This window comes from Rattus norvegicus, chromosome 1 (assembly GCF_036323735.1).
Source record: "Rattus norvegicus strain BN/NHsdMcwi chromosome 1, GRCr8, whole genome shotgun sequence".
NCBI classification, from domain to species: Eukaryota; Metazoa; Chordata; class Mammalia; order Rodentia; family Muridae; genus Rattus; species Rattus norvegicus.
In genome coordinates this window covers 231097526-231123773 of record NC_086019.1, presented here as the reverse complement: position 1 = coordinate 231123773, position 26248 = coordinate 231097526, and the positions used below count along the sequence as shown (strand labels likewise).

The following is a 26248-nucleotide window of genomic DNA, read 5'->3' as shown; positions in this document are numbered from 1 at the left end:
TAGAAACGGAGCACGGAGAGCTCTCATGCGTTACAAGCACATGGTTGTACTTGTGAATGGGTTTCGGACAGGTTAATGATCAAAGAAAACATTCATTCTAGGTTGGCTCTGAGTCCCTTGATCTTGTGATCTAGGGATGTGGTCACAGGTTTTTGTGTCCACCATGAAAAGGCAGGGCTAAGAACAAAACGTAAATGATCCTATTATGAGGATAAGAATGGAGAACAGATGATTCTAAGATAAGTGATTTGTTTCATGGTAAATACAAACTGTCGTTAGCTAACAGAAAACTATCTACAATACACTTGGCTTGCTTAAACTTCGTTAATCAATGACAAAAGAGTTATTGCCTTGAGGTTAGGATGGGTTTGTGGAGAGAAACATAGATGAGAAATGTTCAGTTAGGTGTGGGTTTCAAAAGAAGAATACGTAATCAGTAATCATGTGGTAATTTGCCTTTGTGTAATGATTTTTAAATCTGTTTTTTCAAGTTTTTCTGGTGATTGTTTTCAGAAAATATGTAAGTTGTGGCTATGGGGTGTTTTCTTCTTTTTCTTTTTTTTTAAAAATTAATTTATTTATTTTATGTGCATTATTGTTTTGCCTACATGTACGTCAGTGTGAGGGTGTTGGATTCCCTGAAATCAGAGTTACAGACAGTTGTGAGCGCCATGAAGATGCTGGCCATTGAACCCCGGTCCTCTGGAAGGGCAGCCAGTGCTCTTAACTGCTGAACGTTTTCTCCAGCTCACAATCTTTCTTCTTTTTTTTTTCTTTTCTTTTTTTCGGAGCTGGGGACCGAACCCAGGGCCTTGCGCTTGCTAGGCAAGCGCTCTACCACTGAGCTAAATCCCCAACCCCAATCTTTCTTCTTCTTACATAGAGATTTTGTCTTAGGTGGTATGAAAAGGATAAGAGAATAAATAGAATTAGAATAGAGATTTTTGAGCATGCATCAACAGTAAGACATGTGTGTGTGTACGTGTGTGTATGTATGTGTAGATGTATATGCGTATATGCATGTATGTGTGTATGTATGTGTATGTATGTGTGGATGTGTATGTGTGTGTGTGTGTGTGTGTGTGTGTGCGTGCGCGCGCGGGTGTTTCCCCCTTTTCACTAGCCTCAGAGAATTAAGTTTTGCTCCCTCAGAGAAAAGGACAGGTACTGTGTGTTAGCCACTGACTCCATATATCCTGTTCTGTACAGGTCCTGTCAAAGCTGGCCTTTGATATCTCTCCACTCTGAGGACCCAGGCAGGGGCTAAGCACTGGGCTAGGAACCTGAGAAGGCCATCAGGAACACAGAACGTAGAGGAACCCTGCAAAGTCAGCCCAAAGCTCACTCACGAGGCAAGCCTTTTAAATGAACGTCATCTGTGTGACAAAGCAGTCACAGGTCTGCCTTGTAACATGCACTTACTGGGCATGTGGCTTCTGGGATCACAGAAAAGATGGGAAAGGGGGTTGCTAAGAGACCTCTGTCTTGAGGTATGAGCGAGTAAGTCTTCCTGCTGGGCTGGCCCAAAGGACACAGTAGGTGGGTGCTAGCTGTTGTCATTGCTGCTCTAGAGACTTGTATGATGGGCAGTTGTCAGGTTATTGCAGTAGTGGTTGTTACAATAGATGGATAGCTGCATAGACAAGCCCTGGGGTGTGTAATGGGCTGTGAGGATTATGCCAGATGCTGGTGTCCCTCCTCCCATTATACACCCCCTAAGTAGGTGGTTCTCTGTTACAGTTCCTTAATATAGTTCCTCATATTGTAGTGACCTCCAGCCATTAAAAATTATTTGTTGTTACTTCATAACTGTAATGTTGCTACTATTAGGAATCATAATATAAATATCTGATACGTAGGATATCTGATATCTGATCCCTGTAAAAAGCTCATTTAACTCCCAAAAGAGTCATGACACACAGGTTGGGAACCACTTCTCAAGAGAAGTTACCTTCGATAGATCAGACCTCCAAGACATGAACTTCACTGATCACCAGCGGTTCAAAGGTCCTCAATAACTGGGAGCAACAGGGGCATTTTGGGTTCCCAGAAAGTATTGACAAGGAAAAGCCAGCCGCCAGCCTGATTCGCTTCGAAAATGGCCTCAGTCCCCTTGGGAGACAGGCTTGTAGGGTACAGATGTCAGGAAGGCAAAGGATTCCTTCCTCCAGGGGCCCAGCCTGGAAAAGGGACAGCACCTCTCCACTCTACAGCTACAATTCTACATACTGTGGACGAAATAAGGACTAGATAGCTAGTCACCTTTATGAGTTTTGAGGACAGTATAATCAACTAGCCCACACCAAAATCTGTGCTGGTTCGGATCCAGTCTTGCCATCTGCATCCACCATGTTTCTGGCCATTAACTGTAGTCGCTTGGCCTCAGCTACCTCAGAACCTCACTCTTCTCCTGTTGGAGAAGCCACCCAGCAAGAAAAGGACCCCAAATCACAGCTGGACTTTTAGGAGTCACATCTGGTTTCCTGGCCACTGATGTAAAAGTGTGGCTAAGACCATTAATCTATTCTTGTGTATGTGTGTTTGCACGTTTGTAAGGAGAGGCATGCATATCTGTGGGTAGGTGATCATCCGTGCGTGTGCACATGTGGAAGTCAGAGGGCAATGTTGGCTGCCATTCCTTGAGTGCCATTCATTTCTTTTTCCTTCTTCCTTCCTTTCTTCCTTCCTTCCTTTCTTTCTTTCTTTCTTTCTTTCTTTCTTTCTTTCTTTCTTTCTTTCTTTCTTTCTTTCTTCTCTCTCTCTCTCTCTCTCTCTCTCTCTCTCTCTCTCTCTCTCTCTCTCTCTTTAGGTAGTGTATCTTATTGGTCTGGGACTCAGCATTTGACTAACCTGGGTCACTCGATGCCCTAGGGACCATTGTTTCCTCCTATCTCTCTGATCTGCACCCCTTGGAAATCCCTTCATCTCTCAGGATCTCAGTTTTCATCACGTAGAAAACTGTTTCCAGAATGACGTTTCCATGTCACTGTCCCAGAAAAAAAAAAGAGAGATACATTTCACTCTGATGCAATTGGCTTGTATCTCACGACTCCCTCAAGCAATTTCTTTAGCTAAGCAGTGGGCAGTGATGGTTAGCGAGCGACAGCGAGGACCCGATAGCACCGCCCCCGCCCCCGCTGAGAACTGGAGGTGGAGCAAACGCGCTCTGCGATTCAGGAAGTCTGGGGAGTCCTCAGGGAAGGGGGAGTGAATAACAGATACCAGTGCTGAGCTGGGAAAACACCATGGAGTTAATGGAGAACGTGGAGATTTCTACCGTCTTACTTTTCTGAATGTTGCCAGATCTTGACCGTTTAGCACTGAGAAATATATTCGCTTTACAGCTGTCAGACTGCGTAGCTGCCTCCACTTGTTAAATTCAGTAAATAGCGGTAAATAGGACATTGTGTAGATCACGGATGGTTTTGTTTAGCTTGTTTTGTTTTTTGTTTTTGTCTTGTTTTGTTTTTTTTCAGCTTTGAGCTTCTTGTTCCCCTAAAGCATAATTCAACAGAGTTATTCCCACATCCTTCTAGGAGTGAAAAAGAGGCCGGCATGCTGAGGGGGTGGGGAGAGTGGGATCCTCAGGGCCTCAGACTCCCTGCTGCCCACCCTGGCTTAGCAATGCTTGTCTGGCTGGCCCTTTCCTGCTTCGGATGTGCTATTCTGAGTCACAGTAATTATTCAGCCAGTGAGCACGCTCTTCTGTGACAACCGAGATACCTCAAACTAAGAATAGGATCCTGACTGATGGAGGAAGGTGACAAGCCCGGGCTGGGAGGGACTCTGCTCTCTGTCAGGGCTTCTGTAAAAGGCCTAAGATTCAGATTTCTTCTGACAACTGGCTACTGCTCTGTGCTCTTTCTATTCCAAAGTTTCTGTGAACTTTGTCAGCCATGTAACCATTAAGATATTATCCAGGACTAGAAGCTTCTGGGGTTGGGGTGGGGGTGCATCTTAGGGAGTGTCCCTTCCTGACAGCTCTCAGCTGGGTTCCCCGGGTTTAAGTATTGCCAGATAATGCTCAGTGACACACTTGGGGCTCCTGCCTCTGCAGAGCCATTCTGCTTTGAAGTCAAATGGATACAGTTTTGTTTGTTTGTTTTTGTTTTTTAAGAGCTTGTAAAAGAAACCTGTAAAACTCTGTGTTCCCTTTCAGGCATAAATTGGTAAAAGATTTTGAAGGAAGAGAGTGGGCACACCTTGATGGCCTTACCCTGTGGCCTGGGCAGTTTAGGGTGTTTTGGCCTCTGATTTCTCTTCTACGTAGCACAGAAGAAGCTGAAAACAGTGCTTAGCACCAGAGCCTGGCATGTATAAGAACATGAGAGCAACATCCAGCACAGAAAAATAAAGTGGGGGACGTCCTGGAGCTCACCTCCCGATGTGATAATAAACTGAATTTGGAAAGCACGCAGCACAGTGAGTACTTCACAGACCTCAGTCCATATTTTTCTCAGAAAGTCCCACAGAGTCGATTTCCAAGACCCTGATAGTGACAGAAAATGTAGGTTGACATTGGACTTTCTTTCTGCTGGACCTCCTCCCTGAGTCACCTTGCCCACAGATCACTTGCACGTAGGTCATTGGGTTCGTTTCTGCCTTGGGGAACCCAGGATAAAATGGCTGCCACATGTGCATATAGGTGCCCAGGGGTATATGGTTACTACATCCGTTATCTTTTGAAATGGAGAATGGACGATGGTATTGGTAAGGAAAAATGGATGGCTTTGCTACAATAAATACAGACAAATGTTTGGAGTGGGAGCAGAGAGAGAGAGAGAGAGAGAGAGAGAGAGAGAGAGAGAGAGAGGGAGAGAGAGAGAGAGAGAGGATAAAAGGTCAATGGAAGAATCTTAGATTAAAAAATAAACAAGCAAACACGGCTGGAGCAAGCAAACAAAGTCACTCAATGGCATAGGCTGCTCATGACAGAGTCCTTTACTGTGTCTGCTTGATAGTGGCTCTCACTATGACACCTAGGCTGGCCTTGAACTCCTATACCCAATTAATCTTCCTGCTTCAGCTATCAACTTAGCTGGAACCACCGGAATACATGGCCATATCTACCTCTGAGTCCTTACTTTCAATATCTGAATCTTCTGACAAACTTAGAGAATACAGTCCCGTGAGGGATCCGATCAAGTCTGCCTCTATCAAAGACAGTTGATGAGCCTCACGTATCCAGCCCCAGCAACGTGTGGGGACAGGAGCATTGCAGGTAGGGTTGGGTGCTGACAAAGATCTGAGAGTGAAGATTGTATCCCTTGCCTGACTAGTAGAGGTGCATTCCTATTGGTCCACACGAGAGCTTTGCCTTCAGCATATTGACATTCCAAGAATAGCACAAGCACAGCACACCTCTGTGGACCCTGGGAACTTGCATACCCTCTCTGGCACAATGGTTGACTCACATGGATTTGCCCTATTTATTGAGTGACAGTGGGCACCTGGTGTTAGACAGGCGTAAGCTTGTGTTGTGCTGACGCCATAGCTTGGGCGGTCCACTAGAATCAAAAGAGAAAATGCAAAGAAAAGGAAACTGCCCAGAAACATCTAGGGTTGGGGACAGTAGCCAAGCAGGGGTGGAGGCTTTGGCTCCTGTATTTTTCTGAAATGCTTGCCTCCCTCTTCCCCCAACCCCCGCACACACCCACAGAGAATTTAGACAGACCGACAGACACACACACACACACACACACACACACACACACACACCCCACAGCCCCAAAGCAGAGCAAACGTTACAGACACTCCCTTCTCTAGCACACACACCTTCCTCAGGCTGCCACAAGCCCAAGAGGCTGGAGGCCCAGTATTGCACAGCTAGGGAGGAGTCCCCAGTTGCTCAAGACTCTTGGCACTGACTGGGGCATTTCTCCACTTCTTCCAAGTATCCCCTGAGGCAGATGTTACCCTTGGCTCAGGTCTTCTTGTTCATATCCACTCTTTCCTGCCCAAACCTCAACGGAATGGTCTTCCAGCACTGCAGGTGTGGCTTTCCAAGCATAGTAGACTCTCAGGCTGGGGAAGCAGTCTGCCAGTGCGGTGCTCATGGAGTTCCATTTAGAAAATGTTTGTCGAGGAAGCAGGCCTGCCACTGCCTCTGAAGCCAGCAGAGAGCAACACAGTATCCCAGATGCCTCTCTGCTTCCCCATGCTTCCTGAAGAAGTCTCCAGTTGCCCACTCTCTCTTTTAATGTAACAGTCCTTCAGGGCTCAGCCAGTCCCCCCACCCCACCCCCCTGCACTGTCCTCTCTTCTTCAATGTCATCTGTCACTGGGTTAGTTAGCCGCCATGACAAATACTTGAACAATAACACAGATGGCAGAAGGATTTATTCTGGCTTATGGTTTCAGAACGGGCTCAGTTGGCTGTATTGTTTCTGGGCCTGTATCGAAGAAATCATCATGGCTGGGAGGGCAGAGTAGACCAAAGCCTATTACCCCATGGTGACCAGGAAATAAGGAGACAAGATAGAACAAGATAGATAGAACCTTCAGAGGCAAACTCCCAGTGACCTCCTTTCTCCAGCTAGGAATCAGCTCCTACATTTTCTACCACCCCCCAAATACGAGACCAGCTGGACCAAGCCTTTCTCTGTGAGCTTGTGGAGAGGGCACCAGTCACCACCTCCAGGAAGTCTTCTGAGGTCTGTAACCATTCTCATCCTAGCAGACACCACAGCATTGTCTAAAATGCTCCCCCTCTGCCTCTCCAGATTCCAGGGTTTGTAATATAGAGACGCTTCCTTCTGCTTCTGCCTTGACATCAGCATTGGGCATATGTGTTGGAGTCATAAGAAAGAGAGAGGGAATACTTCTTTCTCCCCCTTTGGTTTTCCGCAGAACAAGAGATTGAGGAGATTTAGAGGAAAGGACATTCCAAGTATTCTGTTTCACACATTTCCACCACTATTGGGGCGATTACGTCATCGGACATGGAGTTAAAAACAGAGGCAGCCATCCATTTTTGTGCTGGTTCTGGTAAATGGCAGTCAGCTACTCTGTGCTCCCTCTGTCAGGTACACAGGGTGGACACATCAGTCAGATGGACACTTTTTTTTTCCTTACCTCCACGGTCAACACTGAGGTTCCATGACTAAGGCAACTCCTATAAGGACAACATTTAATTGGGGCTGGCTTACAGGTTCACAGGTTCAGTCCATTATCATCAAGGTGGGAACATGGCAGCATCCAGGCAGGCATGGTGCAGAAGGAGCTGAGAGTTCTACATCTTCATCTGAAGGCTGCCAGAAGATTGACTTTCAAGGAGCTAGGATGAGAGTCTTAAAGCCTACACCCACAGTGACACAGCTACTCCAACAGGGCCACACCTACTCCAACAGGGCCACACCTACTCCAACAGGGCCACACCCACTCCAACAGGGCCACACCCACTCCAACAGGGTCACACCTACTCCAACAGGGCCACACCTACTCCAACAGGGCCACACCTACTCCAACAGGGCCACACCTACTCCAACAGGGCCACACCTACTCCAACAGGGCCACACCTACTCCAACAGGGCCACACCTACTCCAACAGGGCCACACCTACTCCAACAGGGCTAGAGCTTTTAATGGTGCCACTCCCTGGACCGAGCATACACAAATCATCACATCCAGCCTCCACAGGTGACAGGAGGCATGCAGTATTTTCCTGAGTCTGACTTATTTCTTTTAACATGACGCTTGTCCAGTTCCATCCACTTCACTCTAAGTGACTCAATTTTCCACTTTGTGGCTGAATGCAATTCCCCTCATTACAACTACGCACAGACAACCCCTGCCCCATATAAATGCCACATTGCTTTTAAATCCATTTATCTGTTGATGGCCACCAAGGCCGGATTCCATCTTTCTGCTATTGACAGGATAGATTTCAGTGTTAAATTCTCAGTGCCACTGAAAAGAATCTTAAGCCTTCCATCTCATTGGCAATATTTATGATGGTATTTAGTTTAGTTTTAAAAATTATATTGTGTTTGTTACTGTCTGTCTTTTCTCTGAGCTCCTTGTTGCTTTCTGTTTCCAAGTCCTTGGTTTTGCTTGTCGGAGGCCTTTCTGAAATATATGATAGTCAACGGTGATGTACTTGTTTTTGAGAATGAGTCCCACTGGAGGAGGGAGTAGAAGCCATAGCTAATAGCAAAGATATGCCGAGTCCAGCAACATGGATCCGAAATGCAAAACAACAGGAAGATTGACATCCTTGGTCTGCTGGACTTTGTTCTGGAAGCAGGCATAGTCAGCTATGAGCCCAACCCCGAGACGATGGGGACAAGAAAGCATGCTTTACATGAAGTCATAATTTTTATATTCGGCTCAACAATCAAAGAGTGAGAACAATATGGATATCATTCAGGCATACCCAAACCTAGTTTATCCAGGTGAGCTGACGCATGCTCCTCACTGCAGCACTTGGGAGGCTGAGGCAGGAGGATTTCAAGTTTCAGCTAGTGTTGAATTATATAGTGAGATCCTGTTTCACTCAAGCCAACAGGGTTTGGGCAATAGCTCAGCACATAAATCACATCCTACAGTCAGTTAGGATTTTGGGGCCAGACTTCAAATCATTAGACCACACAAATGTCAGGTAGGCGTGAAGGTCCACCAATAATTCAGCAGTCAGAGGCTGGCCTCTTAGACTAGCTTCATCGGAGAGCTCTGCATTCAAGGGATAGATGTGTCTCAATGGATAAGGTGTCGAGTGATTGAGGAAGACTTTTAATGTCCACTTCTGCTCTTCCCCAAAATGAGACAAAAAGCGTCCTGAGTTTAATAATCCCAGATTTTTCCAAGAGGATTGTTATGTGTCTTGTTGAAGGTAAAATTAATAAATAGAAAAGCAGCCAATGCTAGGAAGCACAAGGCCCTGGGTTCGGTCCCCAGCTCCGAAAAAAAAAAAAGAACCAAAAAAAAAAAAAAAAAAAAAAAGAAAAGCAGCCAATGGGATGAAAGAACAGCACAGACATGAGACATGTCATCAAATATATACTACCAATCTGCTATAAGCACTGGGAGGGGTTTTACTTCTTTAAAGTAGCTTTATTGGGGTATAACTTACATGTCACAAGGCTCAGCCCCGCTCAGGGAGTTTCAGGAAATGGCCCAGATCCCCCACCTGCCTAGGTTTAGAATGCTCCAGTTACCTGCTGCATGGCTGTGAGCAGTGATTCTGGCCCCATGCTGAGCCACGGGCAAGCATCAGCCTGCTTCCTGTTTCTGTCTTATTCCTCTTTTAGAAACTTCCTGCCAATGGAGTTGGATGTCAGGCAGTTTTTTTCTGTTAGGCTTCTCTCACAGGCCGTAATATTTCTAGGGTTCCTCTGTGGTTTTACATTAAACAGGTAATTTAGTATAGCATTGAAATTCCAGTGATGAATTTTAACATTTTGGGAGGGTAGGGGGGATAGCTACCATGGAACTTAGAGTGTATTTTACTCTTTTTGTAACTGAGTTATATGCCATTATATGCTGATATTATATTCATTTGTTGGTTGGACACTTGGCCTGTTCTTAGATTTTAGCTACTGTGAATCATGAGTCTGAGCATTGGATGCGAAGGCTCGCCAGCCAACTCTGTACACTCATGTGCTGAGTGTAGGCCTTGCAGGGTGGGGTGTGACCTCGCCCGATTTGTGTGCTGCTAATTCTTTAAAATCACATCCATCCTAGTGGGTATGAAGTGGTACCCAGTGTGGTTTTGACTTGCGACTTCCTAGTGACGATGGTGGTGAAAGTGAATCATTGCCCAGGCTTGGCAGCCATTTGTGTGCTTTTGGGAAAATGTCAATTCAGGTCTTTCTCATTTTTAAAATAGAATTTCTAGTTATGGTTGACGTGTAACAAATCTTATTTTTATTCTCCACTGCCTTCTCTTGTCCTTTTCCCTTATCCCATTGGTCCCCTTTCTTCTTTCCACATAGTGCCTGTTATATCCTTTCTTTAAAACTTTTTTTCTGTTATATCCTTTTTAAACTCTAAATTTCAGTCATGAGATGAAATGTGTGTTATTTGTTTTTCTGAGTCTAGTTCATTTTGTTTAACCCGATGATATCTATTATTCCCATTTTTTTCTGAAAATAACATACATTCATTTTTTTATGACGGAGTAATTCTTCATTACATATGTGTTGTGTATATCACATTTTTTAATCCATCTACTTACATTTTTTAAAGATTTGTTTTATTTTGTGTGTATGAGTGTTTTGCCTGAATGTACATCTATGCACAATATGCATGTGTTGTACCTAAGGACGTAGTAAGCCTCCATGTGTTTGCTGGGACTCGAATCTGGGTCCTTCGTAAGGACAAGTGCTCTTAACCACTGAGCCCACTCTCCAGTCTCTCTAAGGTGATTCCGTCACTTGACTATTGTGGAAGGTACCACAATAGCCAAGGGTGTGCTGGTTCTCTGTGGCATGCTGACTTCGGTTCCTTCACATGCACACCCAGGGATGCTATAGCTGAATCATACATGATATGGTAGTTCCAAACTCACTTTTCGAAAAATTTCATACTGATTTTTATAATCATTGAGCTAACTTACACCTCACCAACGATGTATCTGAGTTTCTTCCTTTGCCTTCTCACTGGTGTTTTTGTTGTTTTCTTAAGGGTGGCCATTCTCCCTGGGGAGAGGTAGAACCACAGTGTAGTATTGATATCAATGTTTCTGGGAGCTAAATATATACACACATCTCTTATATTTATCTATACACATACATACACGCACACATACACATACATACAAACACACGTTTTTCCAGGTAATCAAGTCTGTTAATAACATACAGTCACTCACAGCAGGAAACTGGGATCCAACAGCAACAATCGGAAAGACCCTGAGTGTTTTTCATGTTCATTTTAAGTTTGCACTTGTTATTTTGTAAACTACCTATTCAGTTTATTTGCCCATTAATTGGTTGGGGGGTTTATCATCAGTCAATTTTTAATTTTTTGAAACCAATTATTTTACTTTGCTTTCTGTTGCTCTGATAAATCACTGAGCACAACTAACACGGAAGGGAAAAAGGTTTATTTCATCCCCCAACTCCTAAGTCACAGTCCGTGAGTGAAGGAAGCCAAGGTAAGAAACTCAAGGCAGAAAGCTGGAAGTAGGAACTAAACTGAAGACCATGGAGGGACACTGCCTACCCACTCGTTCTCCTGGCTGTCTCGGCTTGCTTTCTTATACAGGGCCACTTGCTCAGGGATGGCAATGCCCATAGTGGGCAGACCCCCTATATCAATCCTTAATTAAGAAAATGCTCCCATAGAGATGCTTACAGGCTAGCGTGGGGGAGACAATTCCTCAACAGAAGTTGCCTCTCCACAGATGCCTCTCTAGTTTTGTCAAGTGGGCAAATTAGACAAGAACACCAGTATATATTCTTTGAATAACTTTCAAAGATTTCCCTTTATTCCACAAGCTGCCTGTTTACTCTGGCAATTGTTCCTTTCGCTGTGTAGAGATGTTTTAAATCCATGCCATCCCATTTGTTGATTTGCTGCTGTTTCCTGGTTTCAGGGCATCATTGCCTTTGACATTATCTTGAAGCACTTTTTCCCTGTTTCAAAGTTTTAGGACTTACACAGAGATCTTTGATTCTTTGTGATGTAATGTGTGTGTGTGTGTGTGTGTGTGTGTGTGTGTGTGTGTGTGTGTATGTGTGTGTGTGATATTGATTTGATTTCGATCTTCTCTATATAGTTATCCAATTTCCCCACATCATTTGTTGAAGAGGTCGTCTTTTCTTCAACTCGTGTTTTTGGAACATTTGTTGAATAGTAGATACCTGTAGTTGTGTGTGTTTATTTCTGGATCTCCATTCGTTTTGCTGATCTACGTGTCAGTGCTGTACTGGTCAGCGCCATGCTGGTTTTGATGTTGTAGCTCAGTGGTGGGATTTGAGTCAGGCATTGTTATATCCCCAGAGATTCTCTTGAGTATCAAAATTGCTTTGACCATTCAGGATCTTTTGACTGTGCACGAGCTTTAGTTTTACGCCACCCCTGCAACTTTTGTGAGGAATATCATTGGGGTTTTGATTGAGATTGTATTGAATCTGTAGGTTGCATTTGATAATAGGGCAAATTCTGCAGTATTATTAATTTTGTTAATCCAGGAACATGAGAGGTCTTTCCATCTTTTTTGATTTAATCAGTGTTTTACAATTTTTATTTATAATTCCTTGGTCAAGTTTATTACTAGGTATTTCATTTAATTATTTTGGGGGCTATTATTTTCCTGTTTTTGTTCTCAGAATGTCCATCATTGATATATTGAAAAGTTACTTTCCTTTTTTCTTTTTCTTTCTTTCTTTTTTTTTTTTCCGGAGCTGGGGACAGAACCCAGGGCCTTGCGCTTGCTATGCAAGCGCTCTACCACTGAGCTAAATCCCCAACCCCGAAAAGTTACTTTCTTATGTAACTTTATTTCACATCCTGTTACTTTGCTGAAGTTTATCAGATCTAGGAATTTTATGATGGAGTCTTTAGGATCTTTTATACATAGGAATGTGTTTATCTGAAAAGAGAGAAAATTTGCCTTTTTAAAACTTTTGTATCCATTTCTTTTTTTCTTTTTTTCTTTTGTTTTGCCTTGCTGCTATAGGCAACCCAAGCCCCACATTGCACAAGAATGCAGAAAATAGGCACTCTTGTGTTGTTCCTGACTAAAAAAAAATTTTAATAGCTTTTTTCCTTTTAGTATAATTTTGTCTATTCCTTTGTTATATATGGAACTTATTAAGCTAAAGTGTGGCTCTCTTGTACTTAGTTTCTTTGAAGGTTTTAAAATCATACATGGATGTTGACTGTAACTGCTAACATCATTACATAACTTTCAATCATTGATTCTGTTCGTCATTTTTAATTGACTTATACATGTTAAGCTATCTTTGTATCCTTGTAACAAAACCAAATTGTTCATGATCTATGGTCTGTTTAATGGATTGTTAAATTTGGTTTGCGAGGATTTTACTGAGAATTTTTTCATCAAGTCAGTTGGTGTTTATTTTTTTGTTTGGTTTGGTTTCAGTTTTTCGAGACAAGGTTTCGGTGTGGCCCTGGCTGTCCTGAAACTCTATAGGCCAGGCTGGCCTTGAACTCAGAGATTTGCCTGCTCTGCCTTCTAAGTGTGGGGATTAAAGGTGTGCATTGCCACCTCCCAGCCCTGATCTGATTCTTAGTATTTCCTTTTGTCTGTTAATTTTGGGTTTAATCTGTTATTGTTTTTCCTAAATTTTGAGGTACATCATCAGGTTATTTACTTGGTTTGATTTTCTTTTTCAATGAAGGTGCTGATAATTATAAACTCTGCCTTACAACTTCCTTTGTTGTATTGCAAATGATTTAGTAAATTTTATCTTCCTTTGATTCTAGCATTTTAAAAGTTTCCCCTTTAATTCAATGACCTATACATCATTGAAAGGTGTGCTGTTCGATCTCTATCTACGTATGTAGTTTCTTTTCCTGTTGATTTCTCATTTGGTTTTATAACAATATGATAAGATTCAACGAATTATCTCAGTTTTTGTATTTGTTAAACATGGCTTAAAATGTGGTCCATTCTAGACAAAGTTCCATGGGCTGCTAAGAAAAATGTACTCCATAGCTGTTGGATGAAATGTTCTGTAGATGTCTGTTAGGTCCCTTTAGGTTGGTTTAACTCTGAAGTTGTATTGATTTTTTTGGCGGAAACAGGGATCCTCTGTCTCTTTTGAGGGTAAGTATCAAAATAGCTGTTTATGGTTACAGTTAGGGTTTTACTGCTGTAAAGAGACACCATGACCAAGGCAATTCCTATAAGGACAACATTTAATTGGGGCTGGCTTACAGGTTCAGAGGTTCAGTCCATTATCATCAAGGTGAGAACATGGCAGCATCCAGGCAGGCATGGTGCAGGAGGAGCTTAGAATTCTACATCTTCATCTGAAGGCTACTAGCAGAAGACTGGCTTCCAGGTAGCTAGGGTGAGTCTTTAGTCCACACCCACAATGACACACCTACTCCAACAGGACCACATCACCTGATAGTGCCACTCCCTGGGCCAAGCATTTACAAACCATGACACTGACCTTGCATGCATATTTACAATAATTATTCTTCTTGATAGATTGTTCTCTTTATTTGTAGTTAGTATTACTTCTTTGTTCCTTCCTACTAAATCTGGCTTGAAGTCTAGTTTATCGGATATCAGCATCACTACTGTTTGCCTTCACATTCTGTCTTGATGTCATAGTCTGGCCTTTCCATTTCAGTCCATGTTTCCCTGCCAGTGAGATACATTCCTTAGAGGCATCAAACAGTTGAACCTTTTAAACCAAGCCATTTAGCCAGTCTATGTTTTTTTTTAATCAAAGTTAAGACTTTTTTTTCAATTTGTAGCAATTACTCTTTTATTATTAGGGTGTACTAATTTTTTCCTTCAGTTTAGGGTTGCTAAGATATAAGTTAACAGACTGGATAGGCAAACAAGATTCAGCATTTTGCTGCATACAAGAAACACATCTCAATAACAAAGAGACTCTACCTCAGAGTAAAAGGATGGAAAAAGATCTTCTAAGCAAATATTCCCCCCAAGAAATAAGCTGGAGTTGCCATCCTAATATCCTATGATATAGACTTTCAACCAAAAGTTATCAACCATGATGAGGAAGGACACTTCCTATTCATCAAAGGGAAAAGCCACTAAGAGAAAGTCTCAATTCTGAACATCTATGCCCCAAGTGCAAGGACACCCACATTCATTTCTTTTTTTTTTTTTCCTCTTTTTTTCTCGGAGCTGGGGACCGAACCCAGGGCCTTGCGCTTGTTAGGCAAGCGCTCTACCACTGAGCTAAATCCCCAACCCCGGACACCCACATTCATAAAAGAAACTTTACTAAGCTCAAAACACACATTGATTCCCACACAATAATAGTGGGAGGCTTCAACATCCCACTCTCACCAATGGACAGGTCATTGAAACAGAGACACAGTGAAACTAACAGAGGTTATGAACCAAATGGATTTAACAGATATCTACAGAAAATTTCATCCTAAAACAAAAGAATGCATCTTCTTTTCAGCACCTCACAGTACCTTCTCCAATATCAACCATATAATTGGTCACAAAACAAGCCTCAACCGATACAAGAAGATTCAAATAATCCCATGCACCCTATCAGACCACCATGGCCTGAAGGTGGGCTTCAATAACAGCAAAAGCAACAGAAAACCCACGTACATGTGGAAACTAAACAACTCTCTATTCAATGATAATTTGGTCAGGGATGAAATAAAGAAATAAATAAGACAAATCAGCATCCTACAGATTGGGAAAAAACATTCACTAACCCCACATCTGATAGAGGGTTAATATACAAAATATATAAAGAACTCAAGAAGCTTACCACCAAAAAATCAAACAACCCAATCAAAAACTGGGCTATAGAACTAAACTGAGAATTCACAACAGAGATAGTTTTTACTTCTTTCTGAATTATCACTTTTTAAATCTGTTCTTCCAGTGAGATTTATTCTTTTCTGTTCTGAGTTCTCACGATTGCATATGTTTTTCTTCCTCTTTAGTTCTTAGTATTCCTTTAAGCATCTCTTGCAATGGCGTCTTGGTGTTGTAAGTTGCTTTGGTTTATGCTTATTATGAAAGTCCTTTATTCCTCTCTAAAATACTAGTGGATAATTTTACTGGAGACAGTGTTGGATGGCAGTTATTTTGTCCCAGAGCCTCATCTACTTGGGAGTAGATGTGAAGAGCCTCATCTACTTCACATTCTGGTTTCTTGGCTTTAGGATTTCTGTGAAGAGGTTGGCTGTTAGTTTAATAGGTCTGCCTTCATGAGTTACTTGGCAATTTTCTCTCTTTTAGTTGTGTGTGTGTGTGTGTGTGTGTGTGTGTGTGTGTGTGTGTGTGTGTGTTCTTCTTTTGCTATAGAATCTTAGCATTCTAACTACATGTTTCATATAACTATATAGAAAGGTTTCTTTTGGTCATGTCTGTGAGATCATGGACCTGACACTTTTAAACATAGCTTGTAAGAAACCAGGTATGAGATGGTGCCTCCACGATTGAGACCATGGGCTGCCCTTGCAGAAGAACTGGGTTTGGTTCCAAGCTCCTACATGGTATGTCACAACTTGTCTATAATAACACTAATCCCTGGGGAACTTTTTTCTGGCCTCCATCACACCCAGGATACACATGGTGCACATGCATACATTTAGGCAAAACATGCTGGTGGAGGCATTTCCGTCATTGAGATTCCCTCTTCATAGGTGATCCTAGTTTGTGTCGAAGTGACAGAAATCAACCAGGAGATATATATACATATATACATATATACATATATATGTATATATATATACATATATATACATATATATACATATATATATACACACATATACACACACACATATTGTCAGGTGATATGTGTTTGTCAGGTGAATAGCTGTCAAAGGTTTTCTTTCACTTCATGGGCTACCTGTTTTATGGCTTTCACATTAAGATATCTGTAATCTCTAAGATTTCTGTGTGAAACTGAAAGCAGGTTTTCAAAATGAGTCTTTAAAAACACTTACGTCTTTTTCTTTTTTCCTTGCATAGGCCTGGCTAAAACAAGGATTTAAAAGAAGTTTGTCTGTTTTTTAAAAGGCGGTTGTAATATATATCCTTTGTGGCGTGTGTCTGTGTGTATAACATTTTAAAAAGATCATAGACATAAGCTATCTTCTTTATTTCAAGGGAGGGCAAATCTCTATCAGAAAAAAATTACATCCTATAGTAAGAGTAACCACTTCACAGGTAATTTATACCCCCAAGCAATACAAACCATGCTATAGAACCAGAATTAGGATAAGGATCAAAGAAATGGCATTTTGACCAGAATTGATTATGTATTGTTTATCCTTAAAATCAAATTTAATTTTTTTTAACTTAAAAACTGGCACACACCTTTAATCCCAGCACTTGGGAAGCAGAGGCAGGTGGATCTCTGTGAGTTGGTAGCCGGCCTGGTCTACTCAGTGAGTTTCAGGACAGCCAAGGTTACACAGGGAAACCGTGTCTCAATAAAGAAAACAAGATGAAGATACAGAGACCTGACACAAGCACATGAAATTAGGTACATCAATTTAGAAAGGAAAGTAGGAAGTTTATCTCTATTGTTTTTAAGATGTAAAAAGGCCTAGGAATGCAAAAGGTCAAAAAGGGAAGTTTGTCCTGTAGACTTAAGGTTTTCACACACACACACACACACACACACACACACACACACACACACACACTAGGGGCTGAGGGGGAAGTGTCCTCAGTTCCCAACCAGCTCCTTAAAAGAACCAAATTAAAAGTAGAAAGCAGAAGAAGGAAGTTGATTCAACGAGGGCCACATGGGGAAGCCGGGGATTGAGACGCATCAAAGCCCTCAAGTCTGTCTGTCGTCAGGGCCCTGAAGTGTGATCATAGTTTAAATGCCAAGTGTGTGCACACCTGAGCACCTGTGAGCAGACCTGAGTAAGGTGCAGTCACACCCACCCACCATTGTCTCAATAATTTCCAGGTTTTAGTCTCATCTCTCAACTGAAAATTCCCTCACTGGAATAAGTTTGTCCTCTGGCTGGTACCCTTTCCTTTCCCAGCACAGGATTTCTGGGGAGCGTCCATCGTCCTTTCATCGTCCTTCAGTCCTGTTGTTCCAGTATCCTGGTAGTCACATTGAGAGTTACAGGAGGGTGGGGGTCAGGCTTTATGAAGCTGTTTTCCCCAAAGGTGTCTTTATATGACCCAGAAGCAGGCTGTGGATGAGTCTATTTTTTTTTAAATTGATGTTGGTAGCACTAAATCATCTAGTGGGCTTCCTGTTAGAAAAACAGAAAGAAAGGAACACTGAACCAGTTAAACAATGGGGAGATGTACCTGCTTGAAAGTGGATGACAGCAAAAGTCCCAGGAATGGTGTGTGTGTGTGTTTGTGTGTGTGTGTTTGTGTGTGTGTCGCATGCATGGGGGTGGTGATAGTACAGATTTAGTTCAAATTGTTTAAAAGCCTGCAGGAGTTCCCATAAACTGTGGGGATCTTAATGCAGATCAGGCTGAGATTATTTTTTTTTTAAGGCTGAAAGGAATTTTACAACTAGTATATGTGATAAAAACACTTTCCCTTAATACGGTTAAAAGAAAAAGAAGTTGCTCAAGGAAAATTATAAATCAAGAAAAAGAAACAAAGTCAGAGGGTGAGAAGGGGATAACTTTAGACTTTACCTTTAGTTGACAAACCCTAGAATTAATGTTTTGCTTTATTATACATTTTTTAAAATATTTTATTTATTTATTATATATTATGATTACACTGTCGCTATCTTCAGACACACCAGAAGAGGGCATCAGACTCGTTTCAGATGGTTGTGAGCCACCATGTGGTTGCTGGGATTTGAACTCAGGACCTTGGGAAGAGCAGTCGGTGCTCTTAACCACTGAGCCATCTCTCCAGCCCTATTATACATTTTTTTTGAAAAGCTCCTTTTTTGTTATTCATTGCCAATTTTAAAAAAAATCAGTTTTTGTTTTTGTTAGGAACCAGGTCTCCACCAGCCTGCCTTCAGCGACTGGGCACCAGCAGCCGTGTCACCACCAGCCCGCAAATGTGACACGTGTCCCCTTTAAAAAGTTCCCACCACTACGGCCCACTCTCTGTCTCTCTCACTCCTGCTCAGAGACAGCCTTTCACCTCTTCCCCTCTCACCCCCAGTAAATCTCTTGTCTGAGATCTGTTTCATTGTTCGATTTCTGCAGCATTCCTTGATTCCTGGGCCCTGCCTGATGCACAAAGTTACTCTTCGATTGCCAGTAACATTGGTTACCTTCAGAAGGTAGCCAGATCTACCTTCTGGCTGCTGATCAACGGGCTCTCCATCCATCACCGACAATTGGTGTGTGTGATCCCTCTCACTTGGTGCAAATGCTTCCCTGAGTCTCTGGTAGTTAGGCAGGCATTATCAGGCTTGGGCACCGTTGGGGATGAGTCTCATTCTTCGGGGTCAGTTTTGGTCCTCAAGTTCTGTTACCTTGTAGGAAGGGAAGTATTATGATTGGCTGTTTAAGACTTAAATTACCATATGGAAAGGTATACGGTGTTATTGAGGCCCATATAAGAGAAAGCTGTTTTCTTAGTCAATCTAACAATCACTTAGCCAGGAGCTCCCCTTCATAGCCACTACCCCCAAACCTAATTTACCCCAAAACACGTTAAGATGACGGCTCCGATCAGCTGAATCATTCTCTTGTGGCTGTGCAGCCTCTACCGGATTTTCTGAGTTTGCTTTCTTTTGATCTTTTTCCGTTTGGCCAATCATGAGTTTGGATGATCTTGCGTTCTCACTCACTCTCTGAAGGTCCCGTCTCTTTCTACCCTGTGGCTACCAGACAGCTCCACTCAAAAAGCATGACTTTCGGGGCTGGGGATTTAGCTCAGTGGTAGAGCGCTTACCTAGGAAGCGCAAGGCCCTGGGTTCGGTCCCCAGCTCCGGAAAAAAAGAACCAAAAAAAAAAAAAAAAAAAAAAAAAAGCATGACTTTCAATCCGCCTCCTTCAGCTGCCTGTTGCTCTCTGTTGTTTTCCTCAACGTCTCATAAGATTATTCACAAGCGTTCTCTTTGCTCCATCTACCGAGAGAATGAAGACCATTCTCAGCGAACATTCCAGAAAATGTCGAACATCACTCTGAAGGGGCGCACAGTGATTGTGAAGGGCCCCAGGGGAACTCTGTGGAGGGATTTCAATCGCATCAACGTAGAGCTGCGTCTTCTTGGAAAAGAAAAGGCTCCGTGTTGACAAATGGTAACAGAAAGGAACTGGTCACTGTCAGAAGCGTGTGCACTCGTGTTCAGAACGTGATCAAGGGTGTGACGCTGGGCTTCCGTTACAAGACGAGGTCTGCGTGTGTTCACTTCCCTATCAACGTCGTTATTCAGGAGAACGGCTCTGTGGTTGAAATCTGAAGTTTCTTGGATGAAAAATTCATCTGCAGGGTTCAGGTGAGGACAGATGTTGCTTGCTCTGCCTCTCAAGCCCAGAAGGATGGATTAATCCTTGAAGGAAATGATATTGAACTTGTTTCGAATTCAGCGGCTCTGACTCAGCAAGCCACAGCTGTTAAAACAAGCATATCGGAAAGTTTTTGGATGGCATCTCCGCGTCTGAGAAGGGAATCGTGCCGCTGGCTGACGAGTGAGACCTCAGTTTCCTAGCTCCAGAAACAAGATCCTGGCCACAAGTACAATCTGGGCTCTTTGGGAACAAGAAAAAGATTTATATATTGAAAAAAAGAGATTATTCACAAGCTTTCTTCTGAATATTTTTTTTTAATTCTTATATTGATGTGACTAAGAGCCCCGAAGGGAACCCTAAGTTTCCCTGTAACAAAGCTGTCCACGATGGCTCACCTTCCTAACAAAGCTCTTCTTCAACTTGAAGGCTCGGTATCATCCCTCAGAGGCCCGTTACTGCTGTCTGTGCCAATGGCGCCGTCTGTAACTCCCCTAATAAAGCTTCTCTGAAGGGTAGGCCTTCTCAGCTTCCTTTTTACCAAACCAATGTAACATCTTTTATAATTTTATAATGCCTGCTTGGGGTTTGAAATGACCCCCCTGCACTTGGATGTTTACTTTCCCTCGCGGCTTTGGAATGGCCCTTCTATAATTCCCATTACTAAGTTTTATATGCCTGTACCTCAGATTTTATATGTCTCTACCTCAGATCCTTCTTCTTCTTCTACACCTGTCCTAATTGGCTTTCTCTTGCTCTGATAAAAACACCATGACCAAAAGCAACTTGGGGAGGACAGGGTTTATTTGGCTTATAGGTTAAAGTCCATCACTTGAGAGAAGCCAGGCAAGAACTCAAGGAAGGAACCTGGAGGCCTAATCTGAAGCAGAGCTCGTGACGGTGCTTATTAGCTTGCTTTTTATTGGTGTGCCGGGCTACTGGGCTACCTTTATTATATAACCTGGGCTACATGCCCAGGATAGCACTTCAGCTCTCACAGTGGTTTGGGCCTTCCTACATTAACCATTAATCGAGAAGATGATCCGCAGACATGTTCACAGGCATCTGATGCTCCGAATTCCTATTTCCGAGGTGAGTAACTTGTGTCACACAGCACACTCTATGGATGCATATATTTGGTCTCCTATGTCTCTGGGAACCTGGATGTGATGGTGGTTGTGATTAGTTTGCTCTTAGTTTGCTTTGTGGTTGAACCTCAGAATTCTTCAACCTTATCTCTAATCTTTTTCTTTCCACCATCCGGCCTGTTTTATCGTTACTTTAGTTGGGCTTTTGTTTGTTTGTTGTTTTTCAAAACAGGGTTTCTCTGTGTAGCCCTGGCTGTCCCAGAACTCACTCTGTAGACCAGGCTGGTCTCAAACGTAGAGATCCACCTGCCTCTGCTTCCCTGAGTGCTGGGACTAAAGGTGTGCACCACCATGGCCCAGCTTAGTTGAGCTTTTAATTTTTTTCCCCTTTTCAAAGTCTATGCTGAATTTCTCAGTCAAGTTTGATTTTTTTAACTTGTAAGTTGACTTGAATCTTGATTTTTACACAAAATAAAACAAAACTAAGAACAAAACCAAAACCAAAACAACTTTCGGCCAGCCACGGTGGCGCACATCTTTAGTCCCAGCACTCAGGAAGCAGAGACAAGGTGGACTTCTGTGATTTCCAGGCTAGCCTAGTCTACCTATCAAGTTCCAGGCCAGCCTGGTCTACCTATCAAGTTCCAGGCCAGCCTGGTCTACACAGTGAAATCCTATCTCAATGGAAACAAGGCAAAACTCCCTCAACTTTTAAAATGGCCTGTTTTTTTTTTCTTTCATTTTTTTGAGGGGGGTGGTTTAATAGGGACTTTTGGTGACATCTTGCTTATGCTTTCATGTTTCTTGTGTTTCTATGTTGTTTGTTTATCTGTTGAGATGGGGACATCTCGGCCCTAGTTCCAGATGGAGGCTTCTTAGTGAACAACCTTCTCTGAGAGTGGTGGAGTGCTTACCTAGCACACGCAAGACCCTGGGGTCAGCCACAGCACCATAAATGGAAAAAAAAAACACTAGAAGTAAAAAACAAATTAGAAAAGAGAGGAGCTGGGGAAAGGCCATTCAGTAAAGTGCTTTCTGCACAATTGTGAAGACCTGAGTTTGAAACCTACTAACTGCTTACAAGGTCCCCAAAGCTGGTTACATGTCCTCAGGGATGTTGGGGTGAGTCAGAAACTAGAGGATCTCTGGAGCTTGGTGGCCAAGTCAGCCTAGCCCATTTGGCAAGATCTAGGCCACTTAAAGAACTCGTTTTTAAAACTCCCTAGGGATGACTTCTGACCTTCATATGCCTGAGCATGTTTGCATGAAGAACTCAAATTCACACAAATGGAGGTGTGCCCAGGTGCACACACATGTGTGTACAGACTGCCAATGCTTGAGAGATGTAAAGACTAAAAGTGCTTCGGAGGTAAAAGAGGAACACTGTACCTAACAACTCAACCACAGAATACGAAGGTGACAGAATTATAGACCATATGACATTGTGAAAGATACAGCCTTTCCTTTTCCTTTTCCTTTTTCTTTTCCTTGAGACAAGGCTTTAGTATTTAGCAGTAGCCAACCTGAAACTTGCACGTAAACCAGGCTAGTCTCAAAACCTCAGAGGTACAATTGCTTCTGCCTCCCAAGTTCTGGGATTAAAGGCTTGTTACCACACACCCAGCTTCGTAGCTGTATTCTCCATAAGCAGTAAAAGATAAACATGACTTAGGCACTCTTTTAAGGTAGTAAGAGATTTATGAAGAAAATGGCTTAGCTGCCATTTTCAAGAGAGGCCTCAATGCATTTTTAAGATCTAGTCTTTCAGCTCAAACAAGATTTTACCAGTCATGCTGAAACTCGGAAGACATTTTAAGTACCACATATGGATTATAAGATTTAGAAACAATCTCTTGGGGCTGGAGATACAGCTGAGATGGTGGAACATTTGCCTTAGATGTCTGATTCCCTATACAGAACCACACAAACCAGGCATGGCGGTACATGCCTGTGATCCCAGCATGTATAAGGTAGAGGCAAGAGGATTAAGAATTTAGTCTCAAAACAAACAAATGAATAGACAAACAAGTCTATCTCTTGGAAACCTAAATTTAAGAGGAACTCATTGGGAATCATACAGCATTGGGAACTTTTAAACAAGCATTAGAATGGTATACATAAGCTTACTTTCCCAAAAAGCAGTGTATATTGTTGTTTGATTGTGCTTTTTGTCTGTCCGCTTTTCTGTTTAGTTTCTGTTGAGGCAGAGTGTCACTATGTAGACCAGGTTGGCCTTGAACTCATAGACTATCTGCCTATTGAGTCCTGGGATTACAGGTCACCATGCTTGGTTCTCTTGTTGTTTGGGATATGAAAAAATAGCCTCTATCTGTTTTCTCTCTCCAGACTTCTATACCTTTGGTCTTCCTAGTACACACCAAGTGGGCCGCACAAGGTCCTTCGGGGCTCAGTCCCACAAGACTGCCAGCACTCAGATGTCATCAAGAGTTAAAGGAACTGTGCTCTAACCAACTGGTGGGGTGAAGCCCAGTTCGTGACCCCTCCCTGGGCTTAGAGAAACACATGGCTTATACTTACTTACTGAAAAGCCATAAGAAAACTGAAGATGGACAGGGAAGTTGAAGATTTACGTGAGGAGAAGTGTGTAGAGAGAGGTGAGGAGCAGCCCTGCAGGAACGACCACTGATGCATGGATTCTTATGTTATCTTCAGGATGCTTGAATGATTGTGAGTCAGCTCTGTCCTTCACCTTCCCTTCTTCCTGGAGGATGAAGAGTCGGGCTGAGAGGTCCAAGGTCCTCCTCACACTTTCTGGTGAACAGCCTGTATCTGGGAGCTCACCAAGACCCACTTCATTAGAACCAAAGATGCTCTTGTCCCCCAAGACATCACTGATAGATTAGGAGCTCAGTACTAGGGGATGAAGCAGAGAGAGGTATAATATTTCATCACTTAGTCTCAACAGTAAAATTCATTATTCCTCTTGAAACCAAACCAAGTTACAAACAAGTGAGTTGTGTTTAGAATCTATGAAGCTAGGGAAGGAGCAAGAAGTAAGCAAGCAAATAACATGGAATAAGAAAGAAAATACATTTATGAACGCTTTGTTTAATTTTATCTTATACGCCTTGATTGGTGTCTTGCCTGTGTGTGTGTCTGTGTGAGGTTGTCTAATGCCCAGGAACTAGAATTAGAAACACTTGTAAGCTGCCATATGGGTGGTGGGAATTGAACCCGGCTTCTTTATGAGAGCAGCCAATGCTCTTACCTTCTGAGCCACCTCTCCAGGCCCCAGAAAATACTTTTTTTGTTTTTTGTTTTTTAAAAGAAGATCAACAAGGAATAATAACAAAGAGTAGTATTTTTTTTTAAGGAGACAGAATTCATGACTTATTGAAAAAAAAAACCCAGAAATATGAAATGTTAGGACCAATGTGGTAAAAAATTATTTACACAATTGAGGGAGTTTTATTCTTCTTCTTGGGAATCGAACCCAGTACCTTACATGCACAAGGCAAGCTCCACCCCTGCGGTCTCAGTGCTACAGCTGAGGTTTAAAAATAAGGGAAGCTGGGGTAGCAGAGAGGATTCAGCAGTTATGAGTTTATATTGCGGGGTTGGGGATTTAGCTCAGTGGTAGAGCGCTTGCCTAGCAAGCGCAAGGCCCTGGTTTGGTCCCCAGCTCCGAAAAAAAGAAAAAAAAAAGAGTTTATATTGCTCTTCTCGAGGACCCACATTCAATTGTAACTCCAGTTCGAGGAGATCCAACACCCTCTCTTCCCCCTGTGGACATGCACACATGCAGCATGCATTCACACGCTCAAATAATAAAATAGGGGGCTGGAGAGATGGCTCAGCGGTTAAGAGCACTGTCTGCTCTTCCAGAGGTCCTGAGTTCAATTCCCAGCAACCACATGGTGGCTCACAACCATTCGTATTGAGATCCAATGCCCTTTTCTGGCCTGCAGGCATACATGCAGGCAGAAAGCTGTATGATGTATACATAATAAATAAAAAAAATTAAAAAAGAAAAGATTGATTAAAAAATAAAATAAATCTTTTTAAAGCATAAAAATAAGGGAATCCTGAAGCTCGCTTCACATCAATAAATCTGACAACTTGGATGTGGTCAAAACAACCATTTTCCCCAAAGTCATTCTTTTTATTTTTCTCAGTGATGGGACCTCTGATTTGTAGTTGGGAGTGACTGCTTGAATAAAGAGGGAGTTTTCTAGCACTGTTGGGTGCTGGAAAGAAGACTCAGTGGTTAAGAGCATTTGACTGCTCTTTGAGAAGACCTGGGTTTGCGTCTTAGCACCCTCATGGCAATCTATAGCAACAGTCTATTACTCCAGTCTTGGAGTATCTGGTGCTGTCTTCTGTTTTCTGCAGAAGGACACACACACACACACACACACACACACACATACACACACACACACACACACAGTGCACAGACACAACGCAGGCAAACCACCCATCAGCATTTCTTGCACGTGGCAAGGCCTACATGACTATGCTGTAACCAGTTGGTATCTTCTCTTTGCTTCCTCCTCCTTCCTTTCTTCAATCAGGTAGCTGGGATATGGCTATGATGTCTGCATTGAAGCAGCCTTATACATTAGATCGTGAGGTGGGAGTCACAGACAGAGGGTAGTAGAACAACAAGAGAAAAGAAACCACATCCCCGACGACGTTCGAAGCTCTCTAGCAGTGCCACACAGGCTGCATCTAGCAATGCCACACAGGCTGCCTCCAGTCGGGTTTTACATGTCATCGAGGCAAACTGAGAGCTTTTCAGGGCAATGCTATTTCGGGTTCCCTCAGGGGAGTGCTCGATGATTGCTTACATGTAGCTTAGTCATGCTTCTGACATTCACTGTGAGTAATTTCTTGGCATATGATGGGCAATTCTTTTTGCATGCATCTAAGTTACAGATTAGGGGCACTTAATCCTTTTATGTCCAGTTCCACAAGGAAATTTGTATATAAATAAAGGTATTTTTTTCTAACAGCTAAAATTGGTTTTACTAACATTAACTTTCTATTTAAATAATCTGTTTTTAGCCCCTTTTGAGATACCCCAATAATTTCTTTCCGTGGCTAACCATGGGGCAGTCTTTCGGAGGATCACTCATCACACACAT

General features: G+C 42.6%; 1 long non-coding RNA gene across 2 annotated transcripts in view; it reads right to left on the bottom strand.

Annotated features, from left to right (window-relative positions):
- Positions 1–25256, bottom strand: part of LOC120100004 (uncharacterized) — a 34472-nt gene extending 9216 nt beyond the window's left edge. The window contains exons 1-2 of one of the 2 annotated variants that reach the window (XR_005499601.2): positions 19244–25254; positions 18870–19073 (exon numbers count right to left, since the gene is read on the bottom strand). This is a non-coding gene — a long non-coding RNA (uncharacterized LOC120100004). Of the gene's footprint in view, positions 1–18869 lie in introns of both variants that reach the window. The other variant, XR_010061224.1, reaches the window with a different exon arrangement.
- Positions 25257–26248: the final 992 nt, after the last annotated feature.